Source organism: Syngnathus scovelli, chromosome 13 (genome assembly GCF_024217435.2).
Source record: "Syngnathus scovelli strain Florida chromosome 13, RoL_Ssco_1.2, whole genome shotgun sequence".
In the NCBI taxonomy this organism is placed as follows: domain Eukaryota; kingdom Metazoa; phylum Chordata; class Actinopteri; order Syngnathiformes; family Syngnathidae; genus Syngnathus; species Syngnathus scovelli.
The window spans coordinates 8,926,331-8,945,201 of record NC_090859.1 but is presented as its reverse complement, the minus strand read 5'-3'; the positions used below and the strand labels follow the sequence as shown (position 1 = coordinate 8,945,201).

Here is an 18,871-nt window from a genome sequence, read left to right as displayed (position 1 = left end):
TAACATTAAATTTATCAGTAAAAAAAAAAAGCACCTTCTGTCATTTCAACATAGGTCCTTGGCAGCAATGTCAAAAGATGCTGCTAAAGCCTGCATCCACATTTTGGTACACACAACTTTTGCACTTCTGACGATCAAAGCTTGTCTTAATCCTGAGGTTTTTTTTCATTGGTGATGCAATCGATGTCATCTTCTTTTTCTGGAAGATAAAAGGCGAGATTGGGACCACACAGGAAAAGATTCTGCTCGACTGTAGGGGGGTAAAACGGAGTAGAAAAACAAGACAAAGAAGAGGAAAATGTAATGGACACGAAGGCTAACAAGGATGTGGCATTGCTCTCATTCACAAACACACACAGCTGCACACACACACACACAATCACACACCATGCTTAGGATGGACTACTCTGAACTATGTTTTAACAATGACTCGTGTCAGCGTGGACTCAGACAGGTGCTCACTCTGAAAAATCTACCTTCTGGGGATTATGTTACCGACCAAAACAGCAGCACTTACACAAAAAAGTGTAGAGTCTCAAGTGGAAAGTTTTGGAATGTTTTGAATAATAATTCTTGCTCAAGTTGACACTGACATATGGCCGCTCCCCAGTGTGATGTGCGCCTATGTTTATTTTTCAAGGCCCTTTCTGAACTCATTGCTAACCAAAACAGCAGCACAGTCTCAACGGTGAAGACAGATTTTTTTTTTGTTTTTTTTTTATCAAAGGCTTGCAATCCATTTGATTGTGAAATGTGGTGCAATGTTGTGTGCATCCATGTTACTTCATTTTTGCCCATTCTACCTGGTCCCTCTGCATTTTTTTCATAACAGTCATTTTTCATTTGTTATAAACACAACCTCACTTATAATCTTGAAATATGACACACCGTCCTTAAAAGTGGATCTTCTAGATCTAGAACATTCTACCTTCCCAAAAAGGTATACAAGGTGTTCTTTTGTTCACATCAGCATGGCCAGTGGTTGGTACATAGTGTGCTTGACTCACTCCCCCTCCTTGTCCTCCCTCCTCGTCTTCTTCTTCTCCTTTCTTCCTCCACTGAGGAGGCAGCTGGTGTTTTTTGCGTTTCATAAAGGACCAACGAGATATTCTGAGACGAGAGGGTCCACATCTGTGGGTAAACGTGACATTGGGGAGGATTGGAGTTTATTTTCCATTGTGCCTCGTTTTCATTCACGGCTACCTTTCTATCAGTCTGCTTCATTTTATTCCAATAAAGTCTTTCTCTTCTTCTGGTCCACATCTCCAATACCACTTCTGTATATGCAAAGCAGGTGTCAGCCGGGACAAGAAGGCAGCGACTTCCTCACAAAGGAGGCGACAGGGGTCTTGGAAGGGGTTGTGGTAACACACACTCACACACATACACACAAGGAGGGATAGCGTGTAGGAGGTGGGTGGGGGGGGTGCAAGGAGCTGTCCATCATTAGTATTCCAGCAGGAGGCTCCTGGCCCGGCCCAGACATCTGAGCGGAGCAGCCGCCGCTGCAGATAAAGAAGAAGCCATTAATCCACGGAAGATTACCAGCACTGATACTTTATCCCGCCGTAATACAGCAATGCAACCACACTCATCCCGTTTACAATGGCGTCACAGGGAAAACCAGAGGAAGGAGAAGAGGAAAGAGTAGTGCCTGCTCACCTTGTGGATGCTAAGATGGCAGCAGCACACACAAAGAGCCAGCTTGGATTTGATTTGAAGGTTTTGGGGGAATTGGTGTCACAGATGGCTTCAGAAAGCTAAGGAACAGCTGTGTGTCCTTCCTGTGACCCAATATAAGCGCACACCTACATGCATAAGACTGAATTGCACATCAATATTTACATTGACAGGAACCCCAAAGCTGTTTTTTTTTAATCATGCATGAAATTTTCAAATCAACCTTTCAATGACAATTCCAACTCCATGCAAGATGTCAAAGTTGCATCAGACACATATTTCCTTCTAAATTTTAATTTCGTCGTTTAATTAATGCTAACATTATAGTTAGCATAGATGCTATGGTAATATTTGAATGTGTTAAAATGTTGACCACTGACACTTCAGCAGACAGATAAAACTCAGCGGGAGGTAAATATCAATTGTCCAATTCAGCAAATGAAATGACATTTTGATTGACTACGTGATAAAATAACGTCATGATTGATATTCATCTGGATGACAAAATGAGGAGAAGATGCTGTAGATGCATCCAGCTGCGCCAATAAATGAGGGAAAGGAAAAGATAACTATAGGCTGAGGAGAAGGACGGGATGGACGAGGACGCAAGATGGAGGGCAGCAGAGCTCCCGGTGTCCTGGATGAATCCAATCCTTCAGACGTGGCAGATTGTGTTGCCATGAGAACGCCACCGAGGTCATTGTGAAGGAAGAAAAAGAAAATGGAGGAAGGGACGGGGGAAGCCATCCACTGAAGAGACAGGATTTTACAAGCAGTGTAAAACAAACAATTTCTATTTTGTGTGAATTGTGTCAGCCGAAAACATTTGTTCAGAAATTTCTGGCTAAACAGATAAGATGTACTTTTTCCCCCAGTTGGCATCATGAGCTGAGATAATTTAGCATCAGTTGAAGGCGCCATTGCTTTGGAAATATGAGACCACGACTAAGCCAGGAGTCAGCGTTTTGGGGGATGAATCATTCAACATGGCTGCCGACGGGGTCCAATAACGGCGACAGAGGTGGAAGACATGATGAAGACTTCCTCTGCTGATGCTGCGTTTAGTGAAGGAGCTTGAAGTGGAGTGGAATTGACATCCTGACATTATCTGTGCTCTTAACAATCAGAGTGTTGAACAGGGTAATAATCATCTTGGAGTTTTCCATTATAAGTGCTTTTATTTTGTTTCGATTATTTTTTAGATAGTCTATTAGTTTTAACAATTACTCAGAGCAAGTTTGTTTTGATTTTTTCAAAAACTCTACATCTTAGTTATTTTATTGTTATTTATTTTATTCAGTAATTTTTATTTGTTTTAATGGAAACTATAAATATTTAACTGAATTGCCTAACTTAAAATTTGAATTTTGACTGGGGGCGGGACTTATTGTAATGAAACACCTCCAGGAAGAAAAAGTCAGTTGACTGTTCACAAAATTAGCTGGAAAATAAATCAAGTCTAAATCATGAATACATTTTATTTTTAAAAATGTTACAATTATTTTCCATTTCTAATTTCGCGGACCACTTGCAATACCGCCACGGACCACTTGAGGGACGCGGACCACCGGTTGACAATCACTGCTGTATTACGTTTACTCTGCTCAAACATTTTATGGCCTCTAAACTACAATAATCGCTGGAAAACACTAGATTTAAAGTTCTGGTGCTTAATCCAGCTACAAACCCTTTTTTAGGGTGTTTTTATAAAATACTTTTTTTTATTATTTCTGTAAAAATAAAACTTGGATGTGACATAAACAGAGACAATATTTTATGCAGCTGCAGTTTTTTTTCCCACCAGTCGCAGAACACCAAAATGCTTTATGTTCTTATGCCTCACTGGGAGCAGCTCCATCTCACATGGTGATGACACGCTGATGATGCCACCGCCGCTGCTGCAGGCTTCAGTAGATTGCTCAAGGACGTATAAAGCGGCGGAGTAGCAGGAGATGAATCGCTGAAGGTCATCCGCATAAACAACAAGCACAACTCCCCGATTCCACCCACTTGTGCATCAAAGCCATACTCGGTGCGATGAATCACACAATCAACTTCCATCAAACATGTCTTACAATATCCTGTTTTTAAAAAGGTCTGTGTCAAAAAAAAGCTGAGCCATTTACAGTTCAACAAACAAAGGATAGTGAAAGTAATCCTTTGAGCAGATAATTGAAAATGAAGGGATACATATTTTTGAGTCTGATTGGTTAGTGCTATGTTGTCAGGACAAGAGCTGAAGAAGAAAACTAAGCTTGCTTGGCCAACGTCACTGAGACTCAACATAAAATCAAAGCTGTGACCAAGATATGACTAGTGTTCTTGTGTCGTTGAACAACAATATCAGCCCTCTGCAGTGCTCGCCTCCTTCAATGTGCCTAGTCTCAGCTCTTTTCTCGACAGTCAAAGTGATAGATATAGCGGCAGCCTGCTAGGATGACCTCACCCAGAGGGCTGAGGAGGCAAAAAGAAAGACAGAAAGTGCAGAGAGAGACAGAGAGAGGGCATACGAGGAGAGCCAAAGAGCTTGGATGAGGCATGCAGTGACCTCCTCCCTCTCCATTGTTGTCGAGCATAAGAGCAATGCAAGCTGGGGGGTCAGAATACATTAGAAAGCAAGCAAGACCGCAGAGCTTGAGAGCAAGGAAATGGATGAACACTGAGGATCCAAGCACAAGAACAGGATATACGCAATTGATGCAAAGGAAGCAACTCGAGGACAGGACAGGATGATCATGTCTGACTCAACTGCTGTATATTTATTTCCATTTATTTTTGCAACCCAAACAGATTTGGAAGCTTTTGTCCAAGTAATGTTGCAACAAATTATATTTTCATGAATTCCTGCATCATCCTTAAATTTCACACAGCTGGCCAGTGTATGTGAGAAAATAATGTTTTTTTTTCTGCATTTCGTCTGCCTATCAATCGTCCAGTTTAAGTGCACAAGTTTAACGCCGCCGACCTTCTCCCTACTAATGAGCCTTGTCATCACCCATCAGGGACACAAAATCAACAATGAAGAACGGCATAATGGCTCTTTTACCTTGGCGCTATTATATCCATCATCATCACCACCGTACAACATGATGAAGAACGATTACACAGCAGAGGCGAGACAAGCACAACCGCCATGGAATAAAGATGAAATTAAAACCACTATTAGTTTTAGCTTCTGCAGAACATACCGCAAACTCCACTGACTTTTTGAATCACATTTATTCACTCAGTGCTTGGTTGCTGTGGGGCGTGAATATGATTATACAGAAGAGTTTTGCATCTTCACGCCACACTGAATTGACACACACGGTTGTGCATTCCACACCGATAACAAGCCACGTCTAAAAAAGAAAGTCAGTTTAGAAATGAATGAATATGAATAGATGATGGCATCGGACACTGGATCTGTTAAAAAATAGGTGAACTAGCTAAGCCATGCGCTGGGTCCAAAAGGGATCGAGGCAATGGGTTATTTATTTCGTTGACAGGTAAAGTTTGTTTGGGTCTGCTAGTTAATTGAAGTGTCACTCTGCTCCGCACTTAAATGACATTCAAGATAAATGAGTCACTATATGCGTCACTTCTCTGCGTAAATGCGTTTTGGGTGTCGGCTTCTCCAAAAACTAACATCCGGTCGGATTGTTTTCTATTCGGCTGTTTTTTTTTTTTTTTTTGACTGACATGCATATTAGCGGCGTCTCGCCAAACACATCATCTTTTCTTCATTTCTTGTGCGTTTCCTATCGCAGACGCGCTCTTGGTGGCATACTAATTGCGTCGTGGTCACCTCGGAGAAAAGCGATTTTTCTTCAATATGTGTCATCCGAGACAGGCTGCAGAATATCAAAGTGTACTAATACAAAATGTTTCTTATGGGGAGGGGAAGACAAGATTGTGTAGCATCTTCATGCATATTTTTTAGTTATTGAAGATGAAGCACCATTTTCAATTGACCATTTAAAACTTAAGACAACTTTTAGGCTATAATATGACCTTTTTCTTTACATTCTTTTTAGTTTTTTTTAATAACAATGGAGTGGGAGGGAATTTTACTGAGTTGACTGACACCATTATTTTTTTATGCAGATTAATTTCACAAAGTCTCCACCCCCTGCTGGCACGTGGTGCTGGACTTGTGTCTAGGTCTAACAAAGGAACGTGTGTGAGTGAAATGAATGCAGGTTAAAGCTGCACGTCTATAAGCAGCTTGGGAGAATGCCACAACGGCCAGTGTTACAGTTACAGCAGATGCAGATTCTCACATATTTGGGGGATGGGGTGGGGATCAACATACATCTGGATGCCAAGTTGCAAGCGTGTCAATGTGCGTGTGCGTGCCCGCCGCCGCCGCATGCAACTTGATGCTCCTTCCAACAGGGATTAAAGTCAGACATGGACTCATCTAATCAGTGCTGGCCCAAATTTCATTTTGTCAGCAAATGACACACACGCACACACAGGAAGAATGTCTTGAAGCAAGTCACCCAAAAATAGTTCTCGCAAAAAGTTAAAAATACATTTTAAGCAGGAATTGGGGCCTTACAATTCATTTGAATTTACAAATTTATTGAGAAAAATGATTACTTTTTCTGATTTCTCTAAATGTGAGCTGATTTATTAAATATGTTGACCTTAGAAAAATTGCCTTTGCTCACAAAAAGTTACTATTCACATGGAATTGTCTTAAAATTGTGTGTCTTTAGTGGCTTGAAATTCTGACCTTCATATCTCGACTTTATTTCATCCGATTATTTTTTTTGAGGGGTCACCAAATTTCCATTTTGTTCTCTTAAATGATTTTTTGGTATATGTTGTAATGATGCAGTTTTAAAATCTCACTTTGGTCTCTTTTACTGGACTTCAACAGTGTTCCCAATGAAACGTCCGGTGAGTGCAAATCTCCGCCTGTGATATGAAAATAGAATGAGGTGTTATGATACTCCTTGAATGCACCAAAAAAATGTTTATATTCCGACAGCGCTGCTGCATTGACGCTTCTCATCCATCATTCATGGCGACAGCTCGGCGTATTGGAGTGAAATTAAGAAGAATAGAGTGAGCGGGAAGGCAGATGTGACTTGGCTTTGATTGAATTGTGCATACATACAGAGAGCGACCTGGTACACCTGGGTTCCTGTGTTCATCTCCATCCACATATTAGCTTCTCAATATAAAGCAGGAGATGCCCTGACAGACCATCCCCAGCGGTGTCTGTCCCTGTCCCATTTTTTGTTGTTGTTGCTGTGCTGCCTCTGCGTGATGAGGCGCATGCGAAGTAAGCTGAGGAACAACAAGAGAGGTGACTTCCTGCAAAGGTCACTACTGATTATTGGCTCTTCTAATCATTTCATTACTGGGGATGCGGTACTGTTTTCTTCATCAAGCCGCAATCTCCGACTCTCACTGTTCGTCTGACCCTTATGTATAAAATGAGGAATTTTTCCCAGAAGAATTTTCTCCAAACAAATTCCCTTTGTCAACTATGGTGGAGACAACAAAGATAAGGAGAAAAATAATTAAAAAAAGAAAAACGACCTTGGAGAAGCACTGACACCTGCTTAGCGTCTCACGTGATGGACAAACATCACAAAGCCTTTTTTTTATTCTGCTTGCATCTTATTCCCGCTGCTCCACACTCCAAGATGCTTCTGACAGGCAAAATTGATTAAATGGAGCTTGCTGATGGAATGCATATTATACGGAATCTTGTGGTGCTTGCGAGGGAAGGCTTACGACTTCTGCTTTTTCTTCTGGTAGGACGCTGAAGGAGAAAAAAAGAGAAGCTCTTGAGCATCTTGCTTTGACTGGAGAGAGTCACCTTGTAAATATATGAATAGCAAATGAGGCAGGAGTAATCTGAGGTTGATTTACATAGAGCTGGTGCACAACCGGCACGAATATATTTAACATCTCCTCTTTCTCATTCACATCCACATCCAACTAGACTTCCGCATCCTACTGTTGTCCGCAGACATCAGGCTGCATTTCCTCCTTTGGCAGGATGCATGGCGGGGGGAGGGAGGGGGATAGAGAGCAGGTGGAAGGAAGAGCAAATGACAAATGTGTCTCAAATACAACCAGTCCAGCAAACCACACACACACACACACACACACACACACACACGATCCCCACCCTTATTCCCTTCCCCTTCGGCCTTCACTCTTCCCTTCTCATCCTGTCTGACCACATTCTTATCGGCTGTAGCTACAAAGGTCTATTCAAGACAACAACAGAGGGTTTCTCAATGGTTCACAACTTTACACCAAGCAAGGTGTTCGGTTCACAATGTTGTGATCCATCCATCCATTTTTTTGGTCGTGGGTGTCAATTGGACTCTTATTCACACCTATGGACAATTTAAATCCAGGGTGGGCAATTGATTCTCCATAGGGGTCATGTGAGAAACTGGAATCATCCTCCAGATTGACTCACAGTATGTTAACCTTAAATGTGTTTCATATGAATTCACTGTCATATCTTTAACGCAATAAATAGTATTGTTTTAATTTTAAAGCTGCTAAATCCATCTGCTTGCGTCATACCTGCTGGTTGTTAGCGCTAAGCTAACCTTAGTGTTTTTGTATGGTCAGGCATGAATTTCCCTGCTTGACCAAAATCCAAAGGTCTATAAATCAGTGACGTGATGTCTAGCTGCTAAACAAACAGATAGTTGACCAGTAAACCAACCAGCAGAATTAAAAGTGAAACTTCGCGATGCTAATTTTTAACAACCAAATTTAGCCAAACCGTACTGGCTGTTGAAAAGAAAGCTGTCAGAAGTAAAATAGTGTGAGGCTTCTAGGGAATAATGTGCATCTCAAGACTCATTCCCAGTAGGCAGACAAAAGAGGAATTCTTGTGAACAACAGAGGAATGTGTGAAAAAGAGAAGCCTTTGCTGTTGTTTTGACAGCGTCCCACCTGATAACCTGTCACATCCCGACCGTCATTATCTTAGCCTAGCTCTGTGTGATGAATCTGCTCCGGCATCACACTGAGGACCCCGGCTTTACTTTAATGGGCCCTTTCAACTCATCCCAAACCTCTCGGAAAGCCATTTGAAGAAGGTTCTACGGATTCCAAGGCTCCCCAGGCATTCTTTTCTTTCTGTCTGTCTGTTTGTCTGTCTCTGGAGATAGCTGCAGTCCAAGGCTTTGTCCATCCGTCAAAGGGCACCAAGGAAGAGTGGATGCAGCAGTTTTTAATCCCAGGGAATGTTCACAGTTTGCTTGTTCCCTCTCACCTGGGGGACTTTTCAGTTCGAAGGGCAGATTTATCGCAGATGATGGTAGGGGACAAAGATGAGGCACCTTAGACTGCAAACGCCTCATTGCCATAGCAACTGTAAATAAGAATCTTCAAGGAAGATTAAACGCGGATGTAAGCGGAGGGCCTTTCGTGATTTGTCATCTCTTGACGCACATCGTACGTCTGCTTCTTTGAGGTTAGTCATCCAGTGCTCACAGGGAAGCTGTGCGACCTTCTTCTTTTTCTTCTTTTAGCCCAGGAAGTATTGCTGGAGGTTCAATGACAGCGTTTTTTCTTTTGTTTGCCTCCACTGGGAGCATGAGCACATTCAACCACAGATATGACGACTACGATGGATACTGCATTGCTTAAAATGAACACCTTTTTGGATCGTGTGACTCCCCATCAATTGGTCTGTCTTTAGCCGTGCTTGGCATTGCATGCAGATTTGGGGTTGCGTGGTAAGGAGTGGGGTGAGGATTTCGTCCCAATGCTCTGGTGCAGTCTGTCCTGCACTCAGGACTGGAGGCCATCCCATATTAATCAGATTTGCTGCAGAAGCCATATGTCCAAGCAGTGTGATAAACCCCCGGCTGCTACCTGGCACTCACAGGGCACTCTGTAGTGGTTTGGGGAAATACATGGGGCTAAGTGCGTCACTACAACGCAACATATGAAGGTATTCCATCTGTTGTTTCAACGTCACATTATTCACACCATTTGAAGGTATTTTATATGTTTATATGTTCATAATATTTAATTTTCCCTCCTTTCTCTCCTCTCACAGGAAAGTGTTTACACTGTTGCCTTTATAAACCCTTTATTAACAATACAGAGTTTTTTTTGTTCATGTGAATATAATTAAGTCATTGCATTGTACTGCTCATAATAAAATGACTGATCTCATGATAAGTTCTCTTTTATGTATTATACGACTGGAAGATTTAGTGTGAAAATCATCACAAATGACACAAAGCCATCAAAGGCGGATAAATGTCCCATCACGCGTGGTTCCCTTGGCGCCACCACTCCTCCTTGCTGCCCCAAGCTCCCCCCCCCCCCCCCGGCCCCCATCACCCACAAAGCCATCCCTTGCACTGACATGTGCATGTGAACACCTTTTGTTTGGGGCTCCTCTTTGTTAGTGAAAGCAGCCAGTCTGCAGCAGAGGCAGCGTCAATGTTTCTACTGTGCAACTCACACTGTAACTGGTCTTATCATCACTGACCACATTTTATTGGCTTGGCTCCTCATTAAGTAGTGTAAATGATCCGTGGTGCTGACTGCTAAGATTATCTACCGATTTTAAAGTTAAAATTATGAAGAAAAAGAAAAGTATGAGGTGACTTAACGTTCAAAGGACTATTAAAATAAGATCACAACCTATTATGGCAAGTTCCGGGTAGTGTCCAAATATGCCCCCTACTGGCTGTGAGCAGTACCAGCATGACATCACTGGTATCCGATTGGACACTTGATTAAATGTGTGGATTATCTATTTATCTATCGAGCGATAAAATATGTGCATATGTTGAATTCATGCAAATATAATAAGTTATAAATTTACATCTTGAATAATTATATATAATAATTTAAACTGTAATGCAAATTGAATTTATTACAAGTATAGTGATAAATGCAAAATGCAGTTTAAGATTGATTTGGAGAAAAAATACTTTTAATTACAGTGTCACAATGATTAGTGGTACAGAATAATATGTGGGGGATCCTCATCAGCAGCAGCCACTGTTGAACTGCAGATAACCCTGTGACGTAGCACGCGCACGCAAACGCGTATGGAAAAATGTACACAAAAATGTCGCCGGGGCTGCGTGCGCGTGTCTGTGTTTGCACGGGAGCGCGCCGGTTAGGGGGTCCCGGGTTAGCGGTTCGGTGTTGGAGTGGAGTGCCGATGAAGGATGAGCTTCTTGGGAGTCCATTCCGCCGATGCTCACTCGTCCTGTGTCCAACTCTCGCGCACCCTCTGGTGCTCGCTCGTCGCCTGCCAAACTTCTGCTCCTTCTCCTTCTGCTCCTTTGTGTGACCCGTTCGTCACATTATCATTGGTGTGGTGGTGGTGGAGGTGCTTGTCTTCCTGCTCTTCCTCCTCCCCGCGTGTGATTGCGAGCCGCTCGGCGGAGGAGCTCAGGTCATCTACAGCTGCCGCGGCGAAGAAGAAGAAGAAGAAGAGGAAGGAGAAGAAGAAGAAGAAGAAGAAGGAGAAGCAGGAGGAAAGATGGCGATCACCCACTAGCCGGAGCGGGCGCACGCATGAGACCGACAACTTTGGAGAAGAAGGAGAAGATTGCAGCGGTGAGTTTTGACTGTTCATTCGCTCTATTTTGTCACGCTTCAACGGCGGCGACGCGATAGCACTTTCATGGAGGGGGCGCTTTGGTTGGGGCTTTCAAGGTCTTGCGAGAACGTCGCCATTGGTGGATCATGGGAAAGCTTTTCGCCTCATGCGTGACCTGGAAAGAGCTTGACCCCCTTCCTTCCTCTTCCTCCTCTTCCACTGGGAGGCTTCTTCTCCTCTTTATTTAACGGCCACCATGTCAGCCCAAAGTCAAGTGTCTTCTCGGCTTCCCGGTTCGTTCGCGCTTGTGTCCGTCAGTTCATTCAAGGAAATAAACGTTATCGCTAAGACGTGAGGCTTATTTTATGATCCTCATCCTCCTAAAAAAAACGGTGGAGGGATTAGTGAGTTAGTCGGGGAGGAGAAGCCAAAGCACGGATGGTTGTCCTCTCCTGTGTCCTCCATTAGGAGCTGCCATGCAAGTGTCCAGCATGAGCAGGATATGTTCCCCCCCTCCCGCTTCCCTAAATCTGGTGACCATTTTTTCCACCCCCATCCTCCTTCTCTTCCTCCTGCTGATTTGACTGGATGATGGTGTTGCAAATGTGCTGTCATTGTGTTGATGCGTCTCCTGGCTGCCCGTCACTGGTCTTGGGTCAGGTGCTCGTGTGAGTGGGTTTTTTTTTTTTTTACAGTGGAGCTCCAAGCATAAAATGGAGGCTGGCAGATGAGTGGGGAGTGGAGGAAGGGAGGGTGGGGGGGTGCAGAACAAAGGTGGTGTTTGACATGGAGCTGCAGGGCTAGACAGATGGACGAGGACATAGTAGAAGAAGCAGCAGCAGAAGTCAGGCTGCCATCTTCAGTCGGACTATGGGAACTTGTAGTTTTCCTTTGATATATATCACATGTATGTAGTTGTGATCTGTGTTTAACATTTGACTCCATGTGTACTTATTATTTGCTACATTAAGGAAGTCATATTTTAGCGAAAAACTACTCTGGATTGCGTTCCATCAGATTATATTTTTCTGTCTTTCTAGTATGGTTCAGAGCATAATGATCAACAACTGATCATTAACCAGGGAACTGTTGCTCGATTAAGATTAATTGTGTGTAGAAGAACATCAGTTGAGGGGAAATTGATGTGCAGTACTCAACAGTGGCCAGCAGAGGCACTGATGTTCTTGTTTGATCTCAAAATAGTTAGTGGTATGAACAACTACACCATATGAGTTTAGGGACATTGTCATTGCTATTTTCATTATTTTATTAGCATAACTGCCCAAGTCATCAGTCCAGTTATTTTGATTCAACATTTATGCATTACCATGACCCGGAAAAAAGTTGTTGCAAGCAAATTGGTAGTTTTTATTTGAGTTTTTAATATGAGAAGTTTTATGTGGATCACACAAAACAGCAAAAACTATTGAATCGGTTTTCACAAAATCCTAAATTTTGGTGTGCACCCAGATGGCATAATGGGATAGTTACCAAATATTGGTTGTTGATGAATCGTATCTTGAAGCAGTTGTCTCACAATTGAGTGTACTACTCATTGTGGCCAGCAGAGGCGTGATTGTTGTCTTTGAATCTCAATTAGTTTATGACCTCAAGAACTTGAGATCAGGTATGAAAACTTGTTGATTTTAATTTTTGAATACTGCATTTCCAAACGTATCAATTCATAATTATTATTACTACCTCAAATTATCACGTGATAGAAATGACTGCCACTTGTTTGACTTCAATAAAACCATATTGGCTCAGCCAGATCAATTTCTATTAATAGAAAAAACAGTTTTCTGGCTTGGAAGTATTACATTTATTTTTTCAGGCATTAATAAGATGACAAACAGAAGTGTTCACTGATCACTCATCATTTTTTTTATTGCTCTTACGTGTTATCGTTAGCAATGTTAACGTTATGCTTGTATTGCTGATAAAGAGCGTTAAAATGGACAACCTTGGAGGTTCTTGTGCATAAGGAATGTGCTTCTCGACGTCCTCCACATTGAATAGTTTTGATCTGGCTTTGCTTAGACGAGGAAGTGAATGACACACACGCACGGCAGTGTTTGGTTGTGACGGTAATGACTGATGGACAAATCAAGTCATGACTGGTGATCACCGTCCGTTGCGGTGTTTTGACCGTGCCCGTGTGGGTACCACATTCCCTGTCAGGAAGTTCTCAAGATGTGCCTCATGTTGCGGCCAATTCAACTTAAATGACTCCACAGAAAAATACCCCAAAGGCCTTCAGCCTATCAAGAGGCGCGCGTGTGTGTGTTGGTGTTCTGCAGCGGTGACTATAGTGTGCAATGTTGCTGACGAGCAGGGTGTGTGTGTGTGTTTGTGCATGTGTGTGTGAGCTTGACACGCGGTATGCTGCGACAGCTAAGAAGAGCCATCCAAATCAAAATGGTGGCGATGCTCCTTCTGTTCCCCTGGCGTGGCAGGTTCCTCGAGGAGGAGCCTGGCAGGAATCTGCTGCGCTCGACACATTTCTCTGGCAGGCTGCTGCGGTGTTGGTCGATGAGCCCGCTGCTCTTCCAACTCTGGGGTGGTGTAATGGACTCACGAGGAGCTCTTGTTAACTTTCAACACTTTTTGCCATTCTGGTGTTTGGCTTTGTTTGGAGTCTCAAAATAAAGTCCATAATCGATAGTGTTACAACTATTTCAAAGGAATTTTAATAAAAAGCAATTAGTTCTCGGGCCAAACGGTTACGGCACATTTATAATTGCCAACACATAGTCAAGGTCTACTGTCCTGGATTAAGCCTTTAAGGGTGCTGGTGGTCCTGCCAGAACCAGCACTGACCCTGAATATTCATGACACGATATGAAAAATTTATATGATCATTAAATAATTCTTATCCAGTGTAGTTTTCTTTTTTTTTTTTTTAAAGTCCACTTTCCAGACAGTAGTATTTAAGCCAATAAGAAAATATTAGTTCTGAGTAGTTACTTTTTCACATTGTTTTATTTAGGAAATCTCAGTATTTAATGTTTGCCAGTTTTATTACTTGTAGAATTATGTTACCTGTTGCTCAAAACAAAATGCGGGCCACCACTGCTAATGACGAATCCTGAAAGTAGCCTATTTGTGTAAGATAATTTAATATAGCCTACCACTGCTAAACGCTAACAAAAGAAATAAGTACACAGTGTACATTCACATGGCCACGATTGATGCGTTCAAATCAAAAGCCAAAGTTAAAAAGCAGCACAACTGATTTTAGAACGTCAAGTTTACGGTGTAGATTAGCCTCAGGCTGTCGACTTTCGTCATTCTTGTTTGATAATCTTTTTTTTTAATTTTAACCATCAGGTATAAACTATCTAATTTAATGATAGCTTGCTGTTGGGATTGTTTGTGTAGTGCGACGTCACGATGAAGCCAATGATTTATACGATTTATGGCAAACAATGACAGCCTGGCGCCTAAAATGGGATTTCACGGTCTGAATGTACCGTAAGTGAAATTGTCTTTTGTGATAAAGAAAAAAAATGAATTGCCATTTCTAGATGAATGGTGGAAGCAACTGACAAAACACTATCGTACAACCAGAACATTATGCGCTCCTTTTTTGTTATCTTTTAATATGATTAAAGCATAAGACTGAATAAACCCAAAAGACTGTTGCTAGTTTGGATAAGCCACTGGTTGGCTCGCCCTTTCACACATCGATTGCTTGCCTTATTTTTTGAGTGTAGCTTATATGCAAGTGTCGATAACGCTGATTAAATGACTTTTCCCAAACACGCATGACTCGCTTCTTGCACCATACATCTATTGCAAATTTTTTTTTTTTACACTTGTACGGCAGTGAATATTTTTCAGAAGCCATACTAAAAAAAAAAAGGAATATATTCTGTCCTGGTCTGGGTTGGTAATTTTATGGAAAAGATTGATCTTAAACAGCAACAAATTGTTGAAGTCTTGTACGCATGTGTGTTTGTGTGTGTATAAAGCCCATCAGTCTTTCTACTGGTGGCTTTCATTGCACTCGGCCATTCTTCTCCACCTGGGGCAGTGAAGGGAGGCTCGGGACAAAAGCAAATTGAAATGCTCCAGTGAATGCTTTCTTGGCGTGATGCACGGCTCATGAGATGCAGGCCGGCCTCTCTGCTACTGCTGCTGCTACTGCTGCTCTCGTTACGCCATTCGCTTCCTTCTCCTTGTGAAAACTTAAATGCCATGTAGGCACTGAAAGTCGGTAGCTTTCGGGTCAACACCTCTGGGTTCTTTGTCATTCGTCTATGTTCTGTTTATGTTGGTGGTATGACAATGTTTGATGTATGCTTGGGTTCAGATTTCAGTTTCTGCTGCAGCTTCATGTCAGGCTTAAACTTGAACAAGGAAGCGGTGTGAGTGTGTGTGTGTTTGTGTGTGCGTGAGCTAAAGAGAGGTGTCTTTCCAGTTTCTGTTGTCAGTTGCCACGTTACACCACCGCCAAACTGGTTCCTCTTCTCCACTTTCCATCAGAACACCAACAGTCTGAACGTTGCCTTCTCTCTTGTGTGTGGGGGAGAAAAAAAAGAGGAGCTCAGTGTCTTTATCTGTAGGCTTATTAACACTCTGAGCATTCCAGATCTCTGGTTGAGATGGAGAAAGAGTGTTGTGGCTGATAAATGAAGCCCGTCGACACGCTCAGGTTTCCTGCTCTAAATTCAGGATTTACGGTCCTTCTTCTAGTAAGACAGTGAACCCAAGCTCTGTCAGCCCAAAGCTGCCTGTGGTGGGGAGGGAAAGCGAGAGAGAGAAAAAAAAACCTGAATTCTTTGGAGACGCCCGTTCCTTGGGCAGTGTGGTGCCACAGGACAAGGCCTTCATTGAGCTGGAATAGGAGCAGTCTTGTAGAAAGGATCCACTGGCTGGAAGCAGCAGAGCTGTCCAAGGACGATTAAATATTTAAGAGTTTGGAAAGGAGGTCTCGGTGGTAAGTTAATATTGATAGCTCTCTCATCTTTCCCACCCTCGTCTTTTAACTTGTTGAGTTACCTCAAGAGGTCCCATCCTGGGGAGGAACCTCTTCTAAACTTAGCGCTAGCTTTTTAAAGCTTTCCCAGCACCCTCGCAAACATTCCTGCAGCAAACCGCTTGGACTTTTTCTCTCCTAATTGCATCTCGCGTCCTCCGTACTCTCGTTCGTGGCTGTGTCTGGAATACTCCACCCGGACGTGCTGCTAAACCTCTCCAAGTGCCCGCGAGTGTTTGCGACGCTGACTTCCTTGTATGCCCGACAGTGTTTACTGGCACTTGTCCATTCAGGGCCACCCTTTAGTGCAGCGCAACAAGATTTTTCTTTTACTTTGTTGTCACATTATACCTAATGGTTGGACTACCAAGTATATTTTGAGATATTAGATGACAATGTTGAATTGATTTATGTCAGGAAGTGGTTTCCTAAGGGAGATGGCTGTGTGGAATGCAAAAGGTTTCCTGGCGTGATTGTCTTCGTGGAAAAACACTTCCTGGTTTCTCTCCACAACCTGTCCTTGGACATTCTACACGAGCTTAAGGCTTAAGTGTTGTGTTGAATGTGTACGCTCGAGGGGGACTGAGTCTCATTTACAGCAACTGGTTTGGTTATTGTCGACAAGAATGACTTGTTTTGTTCAATCAATTAAAGTATCAACCTATTGTTGTCATCAATATGTCAATGAATGTGGAATGTTACTAGGTGGAGAAATCACTCACCGTTTGACTTTTTTCCAAAATCCTTTGTAGGTTTACACAAAAAAACCACGTGGATCAGAAAGGTGAATCGGATAGGAATCATAGAATGTCTCAACCGATAGTTTGCCAGGAATAGAGATCGTATCACAAGTCAGATTTTTGATGTTGGCAACAATACAGTCTATTTATTCACACGACAACACAGCTTTGCACTGATGATTAGATGCTTCCACACACAGTGTTGAACATCACACCCCGTTGCCAGTGCTCTGCTGTTTTTCTTCCACACAGCCGGCACCTCACCCGTCAGTCCAGATACTACCTCCAAATCTAGGCAATTCATGAGTGGACTGACATGGCGCAATTCCATATTGGTGCTGTTGACACAAAATAGTGAGATGGGGGAAAAGAATGAAAGACGGTTAGAAACCGCCATCTTCCTAGTCGTGATTCGGAAGCCAACTATAACACGCGACCCATTTGTACTTGTTAAGATGGAAAGTTGAATCATGAGCTACAAAACAGATTAGGTTTCTCTGATTTTCTAAATGTGAATTCACCTGTATTTGATGTCCACAGAAAACGTGGACATGTGTCATGCAGACTTGTGTGACAGACAGGGTGATTCAAATCTCCAAAATTAGAGCTGCTGGTTTCCAATGTTCTCTCAGCAGCGGCCATCTTCTTTTCCTTCCGCTGACCGCCAGCTATGACGGTCTGCAGAGGAACCGGCAGGAGAGTTTAAACATTTCCATCTGTGTAACTAGATAGCAAGCCTAGGCGGCAACTCTTCTCTCTGCTCTCAAAAGGGCTCGCCAAAGACTTCAAGGAGCACAAAATGGTGGACGGTTTGTGCCACCGATACTCCAGCGTGTCCTTGGCCGCAGTGTGAAATAGAGCCGTCGGTGTGGAGTGTCGGCCCGGGCTTCGCCTATGATGCAGAAGATAATTCTGGCTGCCCCAAGAGAGAGATGAGGAAGCAGCCAAGTGAACTGACTGTACACCAAAGGAAGATTGAGTAGACTTCCAGACAACTCCAGCCATGCACGTCTGCTTCCTCTTATCTCTCCTCTTAAACCCACCGGACTCTCTATGTTCATTGTTTTTTGCACGATTGTTTTAACAAAAAGAAAAAAAAAAAAGAAGAAAGGTTCTTTGAAGACTGACATCATAGAGGCGCATATTATCACAGCAACAGTTTGCTCTGGTCTGAATCAGTTAATGGATGCTGAAGTATTCTGTCGGTTGTGTGGAATTGATTGATTGAAGCCTAAAGCTTTGGAGAGCACTTCTTGGCTGTAACGAGCTCAGGCACTGATGATTCAGTCTCAACTAGTTTCTTGGTCGGTGGAGAACATTGCAGAGAGAGATTCTTGCCAGAATTGATCAAGGTAATCAAATACGTCTCGGCCACCCCACTATGAATAAAACCCAACGCATCAGAACAATAGGATGTTTTGCCACTTTAGGGACTAAGATGATTGATTCCTTTTCACTCCAGATCTTCTATGGAGGTTGACATTTCAAAACGATTCGTCTTTTGTCGTATGGTGTTTTGTTTTGCTAATGTGACCCACTTTCTATCATCACATCAAGGCTATTACCTTATTATAAAATCACAAACTGACGTGATGAGTAGCCGTCCCATTTAGCTGGGGTAATGTTGCCATCAAAAGGCAATGAAGGTGCATTGAAAATACCATCTCATGGTGTCAGACTAGGAGATGTCATGGAGTTGCTGCTTTAAAGAACCACTGGGAGATGGTCATTAATGCTCCTCTTAATCTACTTGGTCGTTATCTTGTGCAAAACAGGCCAAATGTTGCTACTTAATTCTCTGTGTAACAGCCCCCACCCCCTCCTCTTAGCCCTGCTACGTTTTTTTTTTCAGCAGGCTGAGCACTTTGCAAAACAGAAGGGCTACCCTTGGAGCAAGGTTACCACAACGGCCGCTTCTCCACCAAT

At 42.8% G+C, this 18,871-nt stretch overlaps 1 protein-coding gene and 1 long non-coding RNA gene across 4 annotated transcripts in view; one reads left to right on the top strand and one right to left on the bottom strand.

Moving 5' to 3' along the window:
- The first annotated feature begins 10,788 nt into the window (after positions 1 to 10,788).
- znf462 (zinc finger protein 462) overlaps positions 10,789 to 18,871 on the top strand; it is a 28,541-nt gene continuing 20,458 nt past the window's right edge. Inside the window, exon 1 of one of the 3 annotated variants that reach the window (XM_049739347.2) lies at positions 10,789 to 11,241. The gene's annotated coding sequence lies outside the window, so the exon portion shown is untranslated. Of the gene's footprint in view, positions 11,242 to 14,172; positions 16,167 to 18,871 lie in introns of those variants that run through there. The other 2 variants (XM_049739345.2, XM_049739346.2) reach the window with 2 other exon arrangements.
- LOC125980216 (uncharacterized) lies at positions 17,058 to 18,017 on the bottom strand. The gene is made up of 2 exons (XR_007485550.2): positions 17,467 to 18,017; positions 17,058 to 17,283 (listed from the first exon to the last, which is right to left on the bottom strand). It is a non-coding gene; the product is annotated as an uncharacterized lncRNA (long non-coding RNA).